The 17,818-nt window shown below is 36.4% G+C and overlaps 1 long non-coding RNA gene across 1 annotated transcript in view; it reads right to left on the reverse strand.

Annotated features, from left to right (window-relative positions):
* Positions 1 to 17,818, reverse strand: part of LOC310736125 — a 261,350-nt gene that overhangs the window by 82,370 nt on the left and 161,162 nt on the right. The gene's annotated exons all lie outside the window — the stretch shown is intronic.

Here is a 17,818-nt window from a genome sequence, read left to right on the forward strand (position 1 = left end):
GTCAGAAAAGAGAAAAAATTGGCATAAATGGATTATCCAGTAGATGGCAGTTTAACACAACAACAGAGAGTGTGTTTAATCAAAGCTAAAAATAAAATGCTTATTATATTAAACTATTTTAATAGAAACACTTTAGAACAAGTATTCAGCAATGCAATATTGACAATTCATGATTTAATTTTGTGCTATTTCTTTGTAGATAATCTTAATATTAAAATATTTTATAATGTAATTATTTAAATAGTATCTAACAATCTCCCACAGGCTGGCAGAAATTATCAAAATAGTAGGTAAATATGTTTAGTTACTGAAAATCTGGTTCTGAAAATGTCTACTTTTGTACAAGGTCAAAGTTTGTATTAGACTTTCTTAAATAGCTTTCTTTAACTTTATTTCAGTTCTGTAAATACGTAACAAGAAGGACCTGACCTGTAGAGTTATTCTAAAGTTATACCTTATGAAAGGATTTCAGTAGCTGTCAGTCCAGTTCTTAAGTGAAATTCTTGCTAGTATCTTCAGCAAGATTATAAATCAACAGATGCTCTGAATTTCTACAAGTTAATATAAATATATCCTTATGTATGTATATACAGTTGCATCTTAATAAATTAGAATGTCATTAAAAAGTTAATTTATATTAGCAATTCAATACAAAAAGTGAAACTTGTATAGCTTTATCACACACAGACTGATATATTTTAGTGTTTCTTTCGGCTTCTCCCATTAGGGGTCGCCATAGCGGATCATCCGCATGTTTGATTTGGCACGTTTTTACACTGGATGCCCTTCCTAATGCAACCCTCCCCATTTATCCGGGCTTGGTACCGGCACTGAGAGTGCACTGGGTTGTGCAACCCTAATGGCTGGGGTCGGTTCCCTGACCGGGAATCGAACCGGGACCGCAGCAATGAGAGCGCCGCATCCTAACCACCAGGGAACCTCATAATATATTTCAGTGTTTCTTTCTTTTAATTTTGATGATTGTGGCTTACATCTAATGAAAACCCCAAATTCAGTATCTCTGAAAATTTTTATATTGTGAAAAAGTTCAATATTAGAGACTCGTGGTGTCGCACTCTGATTAAATCCAAACACCTGCAAAGGTTTCCTGAGCCTTAAAATGGTGTCTCAGTCTGGTTCAGCCTACACAATCATAGGGAAAACTTGAGTTAGGGTTAAGGTTAGGGCTTGGCAGTTGTCCAGAAGACGATCATTGACACCCTGGAGGGTAGGACACAAAAGGTAATCGCAAAAAAACTGGCTGTTCACAGAGTGCTGTATCCAAGCACATTAATGGAACGTTGAATGGACGGAAAAGGTGAAACAAAGCCCATTCAAAAAATTCACAGAGAAAATTCACAAAGAGTGGACTGCAGCTGGAGTCAGTGCTTCAAGAGCCACCACGCACAGACGTATCCATGGGCTACAACTGATGCATATTTTGTGTCAAGCCACTCCTGAACCAGAGACAACGTCAGAGGTGTCTTACCTGGGCAAAGGACAAAAAGTACTGAACTGTTGTTCAGTGGACCAAAGTTGTCTTTTCAGATGAAAATTCTTGCATTTTATTTGGAAATCAAGGCCGAGGAGAGGCACAGAATCTAAGTTGCTTGAGGTTCACTGTAATATTTGTACAGTCAGTGGTGGTTTGGGGAGTCGTGTCATCTGCTGGTGTTGGTCCACTGTGTTTTATCAAGTCCAAGGTCAGCACAGCTGTCTACCAAGATGTTTTAGAGCACTTCATGCTTCCCTCTGTTGACCAGCTTAATGGAGATGCTGAGTTCATTTTCCATCAGGATTTGGCACCTGCCCACACTGCCAAAAGCACCAAAAGTTGTTTAAATGACCATGGTGTTGGTGTGCTTGACTGGTAAGCAAACTCACCAGATCTGAACCCCATAGAGAACCTATGAGGTATTGAAAGGAAAATGCAAATAAACTAAAGGCCACTGTCAAAAAAAACCTGGGCTTCCATACCACCTGAGCAGTACCACAGACTGATCACCTCCATGAGTTAGTTAAACTCCATGCCATGCCGAACTGAGGTAGTAATTAAAGCATAAGGAGCCCCTAATACAGTAAATTAACATACTTTCCAGAAGGCCAACAATTCACTTAAAAGGTTTTTGATTGGTCTTATGAAGTATTCAAATTTGAGATTTGAATTGGTGGGTTTTTGTTAAATGTGAGCCAAAATCATCAAAATAAGAAGAAATAAAATATATATAAAATATATCAGTCTGTGTGTGATGAATCTATAGCTTGTCCAAGCTGAATGTATGGTGTTATTTATGTCTGTACATTGAGAGTCACTAAAAGCTGGAACAAAATTTCTTGTGTGTCAACACACTTGGCCAATAAACCTGATTCTGATATATAAGTTTCACTTTATTGTATTGAATTACTAAAATAAATAAACTTTTTAATGATATTCTAATTTATTGAGATGCACTTGTATATATGTATGTTTATATATGTAACAGAACACGATTTGTACAGGTGTACCGAATGCAATCCTTTTACGCGCGGAACATAGTTACAATCTGAATTCTCTCAGGAATGTATTATGTGGCAGACCACAAGTTTGTTTAGTCTCCGCCTCGCACTTTGAGTTATTTTTTTATTATTAAACATGAAAACATACACAACAATGCCAGGGGTATTAAAAGAAAGAAACTAGAGTTAACACAGTGTCACTGTGGCTACTCACTCCATACCTCAAACAAGATTTGTTTTGCACATCCAAGATCCATGAATCCATAGCACTAGCATTAGCTGGTAACCAGGATGTGACATGGGTTTGTGTTATTAGTGATATGGGTTCTCTAGCATTTCATTTCCAGCTTTAAGAATTTCTCCAAAAAGTAGAAAATCCTGACAATTCTGCATATTGAGGAAGTGAATAAATGGATGAAAGGATGAAAGAAATGAAGAAATCTTTGTTAAACTATGCTAAAATAAGTAGAACAGTTAAGTAGATCATATATTTAGAAAATCTAATATTTAATGCAAAACACACACACACACACACACACACACACACACACACACACACACACACACACACACACACACACACACACACTTATATACACACCTGTATTAACCAAACTGGGCCTAACAAAAAAAATAAATAATTATAAATCAATTTAATTTGTGCCAATTTAATTGATTACTCGATTTAATCAATATCATAAAAATGTCTATTGCATTATATATATATATATATATATATATATATATATATATATATATATATATATATAAAACATTGCAACAGAGCAATTTGCAGTACAGTAATGTATAACATTAAATTTTTTTTAAATCAAATATTATGAAATATTTTCTATATTATCTAACCAAGCAGGCATTTTTTATGTTAATGTTCAACAATTTTAATAATAATAAACTGTAATAATAATAAAACAACAAGCGATTTTGTTTTGCATTTCGTACCGAGGTACGCTCCGAACCATGAATTTTGTGTACTGTTACAATCTAAATGTTCTGTTAAAAAATAGGTCTTTTTTGTTTCTATGGTTCAGATTAATGCTGTGTGTTTGTCTTTGTGTGGGTTAGGGGATGGGAGGTTTGCTGATCTGCTCTGAAAGCTGTCCAGCTCGGTCATACAGGGCTGCTTTCTGTTTACTGCCCATTAATCCTATTTAATGGAATACACTTGTAATTGCCCACTTAGTTTGGTTCCTGTTGGTTTTGCATGGCTTGTTGGAAGTGTGTGTGTGGTTGAGTTTCTTCAGGAGTTAATCCTGCCTCCCTCACTGCACCTCTCACAGCCACTGACCCAAAGCAGGTTTTCATACAGCTGTGTGCTTCTCTATGGATGACCAAATGCTGTTTGTGTATGTGTGTTAGAGAGAGAATGTGTGTGTATTTGTGTGTCTTTTCATGTGCACTCTTAGAACACAGATTGGCCCCAAATTGCAGAGTAATGTGTGTATTCTTAGGGACTGACACATTTTTGGCTAGTAACACCACAACTCCTGACTAGTGTATTAATACAAATTTTTACACTGTCTGTCTGTGTTTTTTTTTTATGGTTTGTCTGCCAATAAACTTCGAGACTGTATGTGTCTGTCTGTCTGTGTGCATACAGGCCCTTGTAAGATGCTTGAGTTTCTTTAATAAAATTCTCAAAAGGTTGAATTGAATTCAATGCAATCAAAACTTCAATTCAAAACAAGTGCAAATATTAATTTATAGGTACTACTTGGTTCAATTCATGTATTTATTGTAATAATATTTTTGTATTTACTGTAATCTTTTTTTATTTATTTATTTTTTATTTGGCTAAAATAAATCATGTGTCTAACACAATATATAAAGAAGAATGTGAGCAAAATATTCACCTGCCAGCAGTTTCATTGCATGTTATTATTAGCATCATGTTAGCATATGCTATTCATATTCTAGTTGCTTGCCTTTATAGTGAAGGGGAAACTGTTTTGCATTGCAAATCCTTACAATCAGTAGTTTTGTTACCGGATGCTGTTTCAAACATGAGAAATCATCTGGTTGATAATGAAACCTGGAGATAAATTAAATAAAAAAAAACCCACAGTGTTACTAATTTGTCTGGTTTTTTTTTTATTAGTGATTGTTTTTGTATGAGAAGGTGTGCATTTATTCGAGTTTGATCACTAGAATGCTTGCTTTCATGGGAAGTATGGACTAATCACAATAACAGATGAATCATATTTTTTCACTTTTAAACTTTAACACTTTAACCGCTTTATAGCAGTGAAGGACTCTCACTCTTGTATATTGAAACCATGAGTGAAAAGTCTTGTAACAGACTTTAGACAGTAGCAACATTAAAATCAGTTGCTACTTAAAAAATTCAATAAAAATATAATAAATGTCAGTGACTCCCTTCCTGAGAAAGTACCTTCCTGGAAATGTATGAAAACTGAATACAAGCGGTCACATGCTGGTATGTGACATGAGGCCTTTGTGAACTGTTATGTCATTATTTTTGACCTATTTAACTTTCTTTTTGTTTACTGTTTGTAGTCAAACTGAACTTTCAATCCGATGAAATTTTAGAATCTGTTACTCTGATTTCTATGTGCTATGTGCATTAAACATGTGCTACCAATGAATAAAACTCCATGCAGTTTATCTCGTTATAACTATACAGCTCTCAGAAAAAAATTGACACGCTGCTTCATGATGGCAATCTGCAGACCTCTTGAGCTCATTCTCTCATCGAGAGCCTGTAGGCAAACTAGGAGCAGAGAGAATGTAATTAGGGAGTTTTAAAATGCAGACGAGAACAAGCTGCTGCTGCTGCGCGACTATTAGAGGAATTTAGCAGGGATTTGACGCTTCATTTCCACCAGGGCTTGTTGAAGCTTGAGCCAAACGCATACACACACACACACACACACACACACACACACACACACACACACACACACACACACACACACACACACACACACACACACACACACTCACTCACTCACTCACTCACTCATAGCTTTTAATGATGGCATGTGTGCGCCTTCTCAGACACTGCTGATGGGTTCATACCAATTGTCTGGAGGGATTTAAAGCAGCCGTGTTACCGGGCAAATTTTCCAACAATGGGCCGAATCCTGTAGCTGTTATAAGTGTGAAATTAGTGCTTTAAAATAGATATGGTTCATTTGCTAAAAGTCTCTAAAAAGAATGATTTAGTATCGGACATGCATGGGTTCAGTAAATCAGCAAATTCCCTTGATGTTGATTATACCTCAATAAGTCATATTTAAAAAAAAAAAACAACAAAAAAAAACATAAGTCAATGATTAAAATCGACTCTTGCATTCCATTTGGTCCCATCCAAGCTTATTCAGTCAGGGCTGAGGATTTGTACACTGCCTTTATTCTTTGCACAATTGCGCAAAACCCTGCAACTAAATAAATGTAAATGCACGTGAAAGAGTTATTTAACTAAACAAATAACTCTAGTAACTTATATCCAAATACTGAGTGAACAAACCAGAGATTCTTATACTGCAGCGTTAGGAAGTATTTTGTTTAATGCAGAATGTCTGTTAAACAAGTTCCTGTTCTCACTTACATTATAGCAGCTACAAACAATCTTTCCCTCACAATCCTGTCATTTTTCTCTCTTGTAGTTAATGAGACATGTGTGCTTGTGTATTGAATTAAAAATTCAGTCCTGAAAATGCTGGAAAACCACACATTTTATACAAAGTGTTGACACTGGAGACTACTTCCTTCAATGTTAAACAGGAAGCTTCACCATATTAGTGATCTCTTCAGTGCACTTATGTAGAACATCTGCCATACAAGTCTCTATGAATTCTTGGCATTTTATATAAATAATTATGTATCAGAACTACTATGCTATTATGAGCCTGGCCAATCAGTCCACATTTCAGAAGAGCTGTGTTGTCGCCTTAGATCAAATTCTGTTAGGGAAAATGTGTGGCATTTTATAGAAGGTCTATTCATTAACCTATAATGTTTCATAAGTATGAAATCCAAAATCATTTCCCACCTGCAAGGTTCTTTCACTCTATGTATGTATGTATGTATGTATGTATGTACACCTTTTGTCTAGATTCTTAAATTCTTCAGCTCAGCAGGAGCGATCACTAACTAAAAAAAGAACTTGGAGGGTAATTGTATAGTATAGAAGAAAACTAAGAACTGTCTTAGTTTTTTTGACGTTTTCAACCCGCCTCCCTCCCCAAAAAAAACTAGAGTATGGAATAACTGGGAAGAAATGCTAAGGATATAACTGGCATAGTGGAGACCACCAGAATATCTGTGGAAAAGGTTAACACACACATACACACTTACCTTAGCTGATATAATTATCAAACACTTAAACCCTCTGTTTGGATAAGCGTATGTGTCTGCAGGGAGGGAAGCACCATCATTAGCATTTTATTCTCAGAGCCTTTGAAGTTCACTAAATGTTCATTTGGCTCAGAACAGGCTGATGGTTTCTCAGGTGTGTAAGAACAGGTGTGTGTGTGTGTGTGTGTGTGTGTGTGTGTGTGTGTGCGGGCGCTTGACGAGTCGAGGTGTGGTTGCCAATATTATCTTAAGACCTGGAGCTGAACTCTCCTTGTTAATGACAGTTTTGTCCAAAATCAAACCTGAGCCTCGGCAATAAACACGAACAAGTTCACGGCCGTAAATCACTCCAAGTCGAGCACATGCTTTTAACTGTCAGAGCGGATAACAAGGTCCAGTTTTAATTATGCATGCTGAAATGAAAGGAAAAGTCCTCAGCATGTGCTGGTTGTGTTTAAGTCTTTAAGATTAGAAAGATGATGATGACAGAGAAGATCCATGCATTACCAAACATAAATGCTGTTGTCGAAGATAAGGGTGTTCCAGGGACAAATGCAGGTGTACTCTAGAGGTAAATGCAATATTTTGCTAGCTATTTGTTAGTCCTGTGCGACAGGTGATCATGTGGAAAGTGCAAGTTCCGTTTCTGAGCTCACCGAAGCCATCTGTGGCCAGGAGACCAATTGAGCAAAATTGGATACAAATGATCAGTTGCTTAAAGAGTACTTCTGAAATGCTTTGTCTCACTGCAGATCAGTGACAAAATGAAAGACACGAGTAATAAAATACTCAAAATTCAGGAACACAGGTGTTTTTTTCCCCCAACTAAATTGAAGAGCTACAAACTTTGACTAAGTGGTTCACACACAGGCCAGGGTGCTTATACTTTAAACTTTACTGCAAATTATTCTGACCATCTATCTATCTGGCTGTCTGTCTCCTTGTAAGTTTATCTGTCTGTCTGTACCTGGTGAAATGTGTTTGTTCTGTAGGTTTGTAGCTAAGAGCTTCCTCGTGTAATCTTTTCTCAGTGTTGTTGTGTCTGACTTGTTCATTAGAAATCGAAATCTGTTCCTTAAAACGGTAAAGCACCTTGCGTAATGTTTCCATGCTTTTTGTTTGCCGAAACATGTCCTGAAATCATCTTGAAAGAGCACGAAACGTCCCGCCAAATGACTTCCAGGGGCTGTTAGTACCTGCATGCATCTTAATCCACAGACATTTTGTTATTTTTTTTTCTGCTTAGGTGGCAGAGAGGAATCGCTCGGAGTGTGTCTGAACACACCTGCACTGATTCAGAGAAAAATAGAGAGACAGGAAGAGAGAGAGAGAGAGAGAGAGAGAGAGAGAGGGAGACAGGGAGAGAGATAGTGGCCTCCAACGACGCTGCAATCTGAGAAAGATATTAGCCACTCCAAGAAATGTAGCACACACATACACTGCTCTCGATCTCTCTGGCTCGAGGCCTGGCTGGAAAACAAGCCGAGACAATAAGTAAGCCGGAGAGGTTTTTTCAGCACAGCAACATGAAAGGCTCTGAAGTTCGGTGCTCTCTGAAGTTGCAGGAATCGATAAAGCTTTGGGTTTGTAGAAAGTTCAGATAATTGGTGAACATTTAAAGCAGAGCGAAGCAGGTGTGTGGATATGTATGTGTGTGGTTGGAGTAGGGTCCACTGAACCACTGAACCACTGAACCAATCAATAAATCTATCTATCTATCTATCTATCTATCTATCTATCTATCTATCTATCTATCTATCTATCTATCTATCTATCTATCTATCTATCTATCTATCTATCTATCTATCTCATGATTATTATTGGTAAAATGTCTCTTGTATTTTATATCCTTTATATTAATATACCAACTTCCATTAAGATGTTTGTGTGATCAACATCTCTTTTTTTTGTTTTTTGCTCTAAGGCAAATATCAATAAAACAGGTTTACACTTTGGTTTCTTCAAAGGCTGTTTTGAAGTTTGTATGTTATCAGGAACCGACAATGCAAAATTGCAAAACTCATGAATGTACAAACCACACCTTACCCCCATCCAGAACCCCCCAAAAATGCTGACTTTTGTCTCCGTGCAGATCAAACGTTTTTCCTACAAAACCCACCAAGCTCAATCCAAGTCCTGTATGAAAAGACTGACAAGAAAACGAGGGCTTTTAATAACCTGCCAAAATGTCAGCCTTTTTATAAAATGCAGGCTAAATCAGTGTAGCGGATGCTACAATTGCCAGATTTTGTTTATGGAATTTAAACAGTGAATTTAACAAACTATTTCCCATTACTCACATGTAGCCAGTTTGTAGTACAGTGAAAGATGTTAAAATTATGTTTATTCGGATTTTTTAATTTTTTTGTCTTTTACAATTAATGGGTGATCAGGCTTTCTTCTTATGCTCCTGAACTATGGATTTCACTTTCCTCTGATATCAAACATCTATGTATAATATGTAAGTATAATATAAATGCACTTTATAAAATGAAAAACTTTGATTATTGTTATTATTATTTAGCACTGTGGCAAATATAAGGGACCGAAAAAAGAAACCTGTACCACTATGTCTCACTACCGTTTGTGGTCGTCTCACTGCGTGTTTGCCCCTTCCTGATTATTTTTTTTTTTTGCATGTTTGTCACACTTTAATGTTTCAGATCATCAAACTAATTTAAATATTAGTACAAGATAACACAAGTAAACACAACATGCAGTTTTTGATTTAAGGTTTTTTATTATTGAGGGAAAACAAAATCCAAAACTACATGGCCCTGTGTGAAAAAGTGCTTTTTAACACCTGAGTTCAATTTCTCCAGCCACACCCAGGCCTGATTACTGCCACACCTGTTCACAATCAAGAAATCTCTTAAATAGGACCTGCCTGACAAAGTGAAGTAGACTAAAAGATCCTCAAAAGCTAGACAGCATGCCGAGATCCAAAGAAATTCAGAAACCAATAAAAAAAGAAAGTAATTGAGATCTATCAGTCTGGAAAAGGTTATAAAGCCATCAAACTTTGGGACGCCAGCGAACCACAGTGAGAGCCATTATTCACAAATGGCAAAAACATGGAACAGTGGAGAACCTTCTCAGGAGTGGCCGGCTTACCCCAAGAGCACTGTGACGACACATCCACAGCAACATCCAAAGAACTCGATGCCTCGCTTGCCTCCGTTAAGGTCAGTGTTCATGACTCCACCATAAGTAACACCGCATTTCAGAAAAAGAACATCACACCAACAGTATGGTAAAAATATGGTGGTGGTAGTGTGATGGTCTGGGGCTGTTTTGCTGCTTCAGGATTTGGAAGACTTGCTATGATAAATGGAACCATGAATTCTGCTGTTTACCAAAAAATCCTAAAGGAAAATGTCTGGCCATCTGTTCCTGACCTCAAGCTAAAGAACTTGGGTTCTGCAGCAGGACAGTGATCCTAAACACACCAGCAAGTCCACCTCTAAATAGCTGAAAACCAAAAAGAAGACTTTGGAGTGGCCTAGTCAAAGTCCTGACCTGAATCCTATTGAGATTCTGTGGCATGACCTTAAAAAGGCAGTTCATGCTCGAAAACCCTCCAATGTGGCTGAATTCCAAGAGATGAGTGGACCAAAATTCTTCCACAGCGCTGTAACGGACTCATTGCAAGTTATCACAAACACTTGATTGCAGTTGTTGCTGCTAAGGTTGGCCCAACCAGTTTATTAGGTTAAAGGGGCTTTTCCACACAGGGCCATGTAGTTTTGGATTTTGTTTTCCTTCAATAATAAAAACTTTCATTTAAAAACTGCATGTTGTGTTCACTTGTGTTATATTCTACTAATATTTAAATTAGTTTGATGATCTGAAACATTAAAGTGTGAAAAACTTGCAGAAAAATAAGAAATCAGGAAGGATATATATCCTATATAAGCGTTTCTCTTGGCTGCACTGCTTCCAGTACGTGTATGCGGATGTTAGATTTTTTTTGTCCAATCAGATGTCAGCCTCTATGTGCTGCCATGTCAATCTAATCTGCCCAGGGCCTTCGAAGTCAATACTGCTGGCTCTTTTACTGTTCTCTCCTTAATAAATAGCTCTATTTCTTTAACCAATCAGATTTCATATTTGCCTCGCAGGGCCAGCTAGCTGGCCAAGAATAGCGTCAGCATTTTACTGTCCTCTGATTGGTTGGTCAGAGAGAAACTGTTACAGCCAAGTTCGACAGGCAAAACACGTGTGTAGCTCTGCACTCATTAATGCATCTAAGTTAGAAATTTTTATGCCTACGGAGGAAGAGAAATTGATTTGGTCGCGCATATACTTAAAAATACATTTTCAAGAAAAGCTAGATGGCTAGGAGAGGTCAGCCAACCCTGAAACTAGCTAGTTTATCTCAGCCCAGGAAAGGGTTTGTTCACCACTTCCACTTTGGTTCTTGCTTTAGTTAAATGGTATTCACCTTCCATATGTCAAATGCTGCTCTTTCTGTAATGCCACTTGTTGTTATGTTTTTGTATTGTATTGATGGTTTCTACAATCGTGATGTGATAGTGGTGGTATTAAGAGGTGGATTAAGTTGGGTAAGTCCTCACTGAAGGCCCAGGTACCAAATGCACAGCCCGCCACTGATTTTATATATCCTGATATTATATATAAAATAGAGGCGAAAATAAAACCCTCAACACAGCACACAGTTATTTGACGCCGTCCTTTCTTTACTAAGAATAAATAAACAAATAAACTCCACTGAAAAAAACTTGAATCACTAAACATTTGTTTTACTAACGTCTCAAATCAAGCACCAAAATCTGCCTTCATGCACACATGGCAATTTTACTCATCCATGTGGAAAAATAGCAACGGTTTAGTTTGGTGTCTTGATGATTTACATAATTTAAAACACCATAATTTAAAACATTTACACAAGTATTTTCTTTTACAAACTGCCCTTTCATTTGAGAATGTAAACAGGCTTGTTTAAGTAAATTGCTCAGTGCAAAGGAAGAGAAGTAATGAGAACCCGGTATTACTGTTATTCTTTTTTTTATGTGTCTAATAGACATGAACAAGTTTTTTGAAAAACATCTATGACCTTCAAAACTGTTTGATTCATGCTTTATGTTGAGTATGGCTTCACTAATAATAAACATACATTTGCAAAAGCATTCATAGTTGTCTATACGCATGTTGATTAGAGTATTAAAACATAAAACATATTAATTTAATGTACATTTAGAACTATATAAAAGTGTGATTAATCCTAAAAAAAAAAATTTAATTGACTAATGGCCCTAATGAGAATGTATGTATGTATGTATGTATGTATGTATGTATGTATGTATGTATGTATGTATGTATGTATGTATGTATGTATGTATGTATGTATGTATGTATGTATGTTCATTTTTTTTTTGTTTTGTCGTTTTTTGTTGATAGCTTAACCAGAAAGATTCACACAGTTCATTTGGAAAGTATTCAGACCCCCTTCACTTTTTTGTTCTGTTGCAGCCTAATACTATAATCATTCAGATTAATTTTTTTATTATTATTCAACACTCAGTACCCTGTAATGCCAAAGTAGAAACAAAATTCTATAAATGTGTGAAAATGTATGGAAAAGGAAAAAGTGACAAGTATTCAGACCCTTTGCAACAACACTTGAAATTTTGCTCAGATTTAGCTAGCAATGCATCTCAGAGCAAAATCCAAGCCATGAGGTCAAAGGAACTGCGAGAGTTCAGAGACAGGATTGTTGCAAGGCACAGATCTGCGGAAGGCTACAAAAAAATCTGCTGCCCTGAAGATTCCCAAAAGCATAGTGGCCTCCATAATTAAATGTAAGATGTGTGGCACGACCAGGACTCTTCCAAGAGCTGGTCATCCGGCCAAACTGAGCATCTGACTCAGACATCCTGTGTAGAGATGGAACAAAGTTCCAGAACCACAACCATCACTGCAGCCCTTCACTAATCTGGGCTTTATGGTGGAGTGGTTAAATGGAAGTCTTCCTTACTATGCGGAATAAGATTCTTTGGTCTGATGAAACCAAGATTGAACTGTTTGGGCTCAATTCTAAACGTTATGTCTGGAGGAAATCAGGCACCGCTCATCCCCTTCCCAAAACCATTCTAACAGTGAAGCATGATTGTGGCAGCATCATGCTGTGGGGTGATTTTCTGCAGCAGGGCCTGGGAGACTGGTCAGGGTTGAGGAAAGCTGAATGGAGCAAAGTACAGTGGTAACCTCAATAGAAACCTGTTCCACAGTGCTCAGGACCTCAGTCTGGGCCACCTTGTTGTTGTCACCTTCCTACATAACAACAATCCTCCAAAAGAACAAAGCCAAAACAACACAACACTTGAACCCTATTGAACATCACTCCAGAGAGACTTGAAAGTGGATGCCCACTGACGGTCCCTGTTCAACCTGACCCAGCTTGAGAGGATTTGGATAAAAGGATGGCAGAAAATTCCCCAATCCAGGTGTGAAAAGCTTGTTGCATCATACACAGAGATCGGAAGTAACAAAGTACAGATACTTTTTTACTGTAGATCTTTCTGGTATCAGTACTTTACGTGACTATTTTCGGACAACTTTTTACTTTCGTTCATTAATTTTTTTACACAAATATCTGTACTTTCTACTTTTTACATTTTAAAATCATTTTAGGTTCAATCTATTTGGTGACATGATCAATATTTTTTCTTCTCATTGCGCGCCGTAAAAATAGTGAGATGGGTCTGAATGCTAGAGAGAGAGAGAGAGAGAGAGAGAGAGAGAGAGAGAGAGAGAGAGAGAGAGAGAGAGAGAGAGAGAGAGAGAGAGAGAGAGAGAGAGAGAGAGAGAGAGAGAGAGAGAGAGAGAGAGAGAGAGAGAGAGAGAGAGAGAGATATTTTAACAAGATAGATCAAGAACCTTATGAATGGGGTGACTTTAGCATTCATGCCAAATGTGTTCAATAGGGTTAAGGTCAGAGCTCTATCGAAGGCCATTCAGGATCTTCCACTTGGACCCATGTAAACCATATCTTCCTGGATATATTCACTGCCATGCTGGAACAGGTTTGGGTCCCCTATTTTAAATTAAGTGAATATTTTATATTACAGCCTCCAAAGCCATCCTATACAATTGTGTGCATCCGTCTTTGTGGTAGCAGTTTGGGGAAGAAACACATATGGCTGGAAAGGTCTGGTGTCCCAATACTTTGGTCCATATAATGTGAGTCCTTATGTGCACACACTATTCCATAAAGTAAAGCATGGTGGTGGTAGCATCATGTTAAAAATTGCCGAGTGAAACTTATGCATTATTAAATTTAAAATAATTGTTCACACTATACAGATTTACATCCACCTCAATTATTTCACTTTTATTTTTACATAGATTGTCCACAAAATAAAATCCTTTTAATTCCTTTTCAGCTCCAGGGTTCAACAACCTACAATGTAGAAAGGTTCAAAGGGGGATGGATACAACATGCTGTGCATGGCTTCAACCAGATGCTAAACTAATGATTCACCTGTTATACTAAGCTGCACCTGAGAGAGGCAAGACATGCAAATAAAGGAAGAAAGAAAAGAGGAAAGATGAATTAAAACATACATAAACACAGGAAAAAAAGAAGGTGAAGAATCAAGCGCTTTAAGATCCTGCCAAGTTTCAACACATTTGCTGACAACGCAGCTCACACCGGCAGTGTATTCTAAAGTCGAACAACATTAGCAAAATAGTGTATCTAATTATTATATCAAAGGGAAAAAGAAGGAAACAAAAAAAGAGCCTGGGAGCAAGAAAGAAATAAAAAAATGGATTGATCTCAGATATGTGTAAAAAGATAAATGAAGAAACAAATGCTTTTTTTTTTTTTTTTACAGCCTGCCAATGTATGTGTGTAAAAGAAACTTGTGATTTATAACATAATTATGTTATAAAATAGTGAGTGAAAGAATGAGTGAGTCAAATATCCTTTATAGTTCATCAAATGAAGATCAGAGAACAATACATTGTTTTTCATTTCCAGGGCTTGTTTTATAGAAATTAGGAATTACATAACATGTAAAAAATATTCTAATAACAAAACCTATTTTAATAAATTAAGTATTTAGAAATTAGAGCCAATTTTCACCTTGAAAAATTTGTATTTTTGACACAAAAATTTTTTTGTTGTACATTTAAATATGAAATAGCACAAATTAGATTTATACCCCCATTGATTTTGTAGTTGTCCCTATTAGAAACTGTTCCAGTAGAACCAAGTATTTATTTTAGTCGCCATGGCGTGCTCATCAGGGATAAATACACATTGTTCACATTAACTGTTTAAATACATTTCTGTAAAGATACTTTGAGTCAATGTCTGTTGTGAAAAACACTATAGAAATAAACCTGACTTGATTTGTGTGTTTATTACTTTTTTTTTGAAGGATGCTTAAAGAATACAGCTAGTAAAGTAATTACTCCTAATATTTAAATAGAACGGGTTGCTATATCTGGGTATAAGGAATTTTCCCTTGGTTTCTTAAATAATTGAGGAATTTACATTACTATAGTATACATTTATAAACTTAAACATATTTAATAAAGAACGAACTAGAAAATGCACATAACAGTCATGTTTAAAGTAGATTTATTAAAAAATTCAAAAGACAGCTGAAAACCTTTCCACCTAAGGTTCCATGAAAGAACACTTGTATTTTATGTAGATGTTGTTGGATTCCGACATAATTAAATATATTTGTGACGTATAAACTCAAAGGTATAAATGCAATCTGGAGACTAGTTATGTGAGTGTTGAGGGACTGTGCTGCAGTTCTGTATTTGATCAACAGGTGGCACTGTGCATCCACCATTCACAGCCTGAGGGAAAACTACACACGCATACCTGTTTGAGGCTCTAACTTTATACACACTGTTTTTGTGTTCATTTACACTAATTTTCTGCAATTATTTGTGTACTTAAATTATATGTACATTTTCTTAAATTATATATATATATATACATATATATATATATATATATATATATATATATATATATATATATATATATATATGTGTATATATATATATGTATATATATATATATATATATATATATATATATGTATATATATATATATGTATATATATATATATATATATATATAAAATTACCTGAAAGCTTAATAATTTTAGAATACTATAAAATATGATCAGTGCAGTTTATGGATACAGTAAGTTTAATAAGCATTATGTTAAAGATTATTATCCCCCCAAACTGAAGGTATGTACATACATTTTCTACAATCATGGAATCTATTCAAACACAGTGTTTTTGGTAAAAAAAAAAAACATTCAATATACTGTAAAAATTAAAGGACATCAATTGTGTACATATATGGAATATGACAGCAATGTGCATTTTCAGTATTGGGCTGATATCATCTAAAAATGGTGGCTCTGATATTATTCTATATTATAATATATTATATTCAAAAGAAGAATTTGTCCTGATCCTATACCAATTAAGAGGAATGGTTTTTGGGGGAAACTGGATTTTCTTCTTAGTGATTTGTATTATATTTATACTTTAGTAAATTAATAATGGAGGCTATTTTTAAGGCACTTCCGTAAAGCCTAGTACTTTTTGAAGAGACACAATATAATCTGGGTTTCGATATCATTCGATATCAAAGATCACTAATATTTACCACTATGTTTGTGGTAAATATAGCTCTATGTTTTTATAGCTCTTGTATTAATTCAAACCTAATCCTCGACTTACAGGTACAGTTAGTATCAGTTTATATGTATTTCTGCCTGTTTTTTGTCAAAAGTCTAAAATATATCTATTATATGCAGTATGCTTTTCTCTGTCTTTCTTCTCTGTATATTTAAAAACTTGATTGCTAGTAAATTGTTGATAAAAATCGACAAATATTTACTGACACATTTGATGTGTGTGAAACAGATGTGTGTGAAATATTAGCGTATACACTACAAGATTCAAGGAGCCTGAACCATGACGTTTGGGACACAAAGGTTGCTTCTTCTTTTGTGTACTTTATATTTACGTAAATGCAGCAAACCAACAAAGCTGGCAGGTAAATTCGGCTCGTCTTTTTTGTGTCAGACCATGAGGAGCTGTTTGAAGAGCGCAGGGAGGTTGTGTAGTTTGTGAAATGACGGCTCGGGAGGAGATCAATAGCGTCAGACTGCCACGACATAAATGGATAAGTAGCCATCATTGCATGAAAGACTGTTTTTTTTTTCAAGCCTAAATTGATCTCTGTGTTGCCTTCGGGCTGTTTGTGCTGCCTGTCCGCTGCAAAAATACAGACCTACTGCTGAGAAAATGCCCTGACTGCACTGTATTTATATGAGTGTGTGTGTGTCTGTGTGTGTATGTGTGTGTATGTGGCTGCAATTTTCAGTTTCAGAGGGTTCAGTTGAGGCCTGTTTTTTTTAAGCCTCCTATGAGCCCTCAGGAGATATGTGTGTGTGTGTGTGTGTGTGTGTGTGTGTGTGTGTGTGTGTGTGTGTGTGCATATGAGGATTGGGTGAAGATCACAAGTTCCATACAGGTGTATCATGACAATCAGGCTTGTGGTTTTTTTTTGGACCTGCGTGACTACGGTGGCCGAGCCAAGGAAGCCACGCAGCTGTGTCTATGGAAATTCTTTGTGTGTATGTGTTTGCTTTTGGCTTGCCGCAGCGATATCACTCGCTTACGAGATTTTAATCCCTCTTGAGCGGGAGCGGAAATTCTGATAGTTTCAACAAAAGTCTTCCTCCTCAGGTTCAATTGATGGACTGTGTGTGTGTTGCATTTGTGTTTTGCTTGTAGCTCTCTAAAAGAAGAACACCTGATACGCAAACACACTTTGAACTTGAAGACACTTCGCATCGAGGTAAATATTGGTCCTCTGCTCTTTGGATGTTCTCAGGCATGAAGTGGGTGTCTTACTGTTTCAACACACCAATCGGAGAAAGTCAAGAGATTTGTGCCTCTTGTACTGGG

The sequence above is a fragment of the Silurus aristotelis genome (assembly GCF_946808225.1).
Source record: "Silurus aristotelis genome assembly, chromosome: 13".
NCBI classification, from domain to species: domain Eukaryota; kingdom Metazoa; phylum Chordata; class Actinopteri; order Siluriformes; family Siluridae; genus Silurus; species Silurus aristotelis.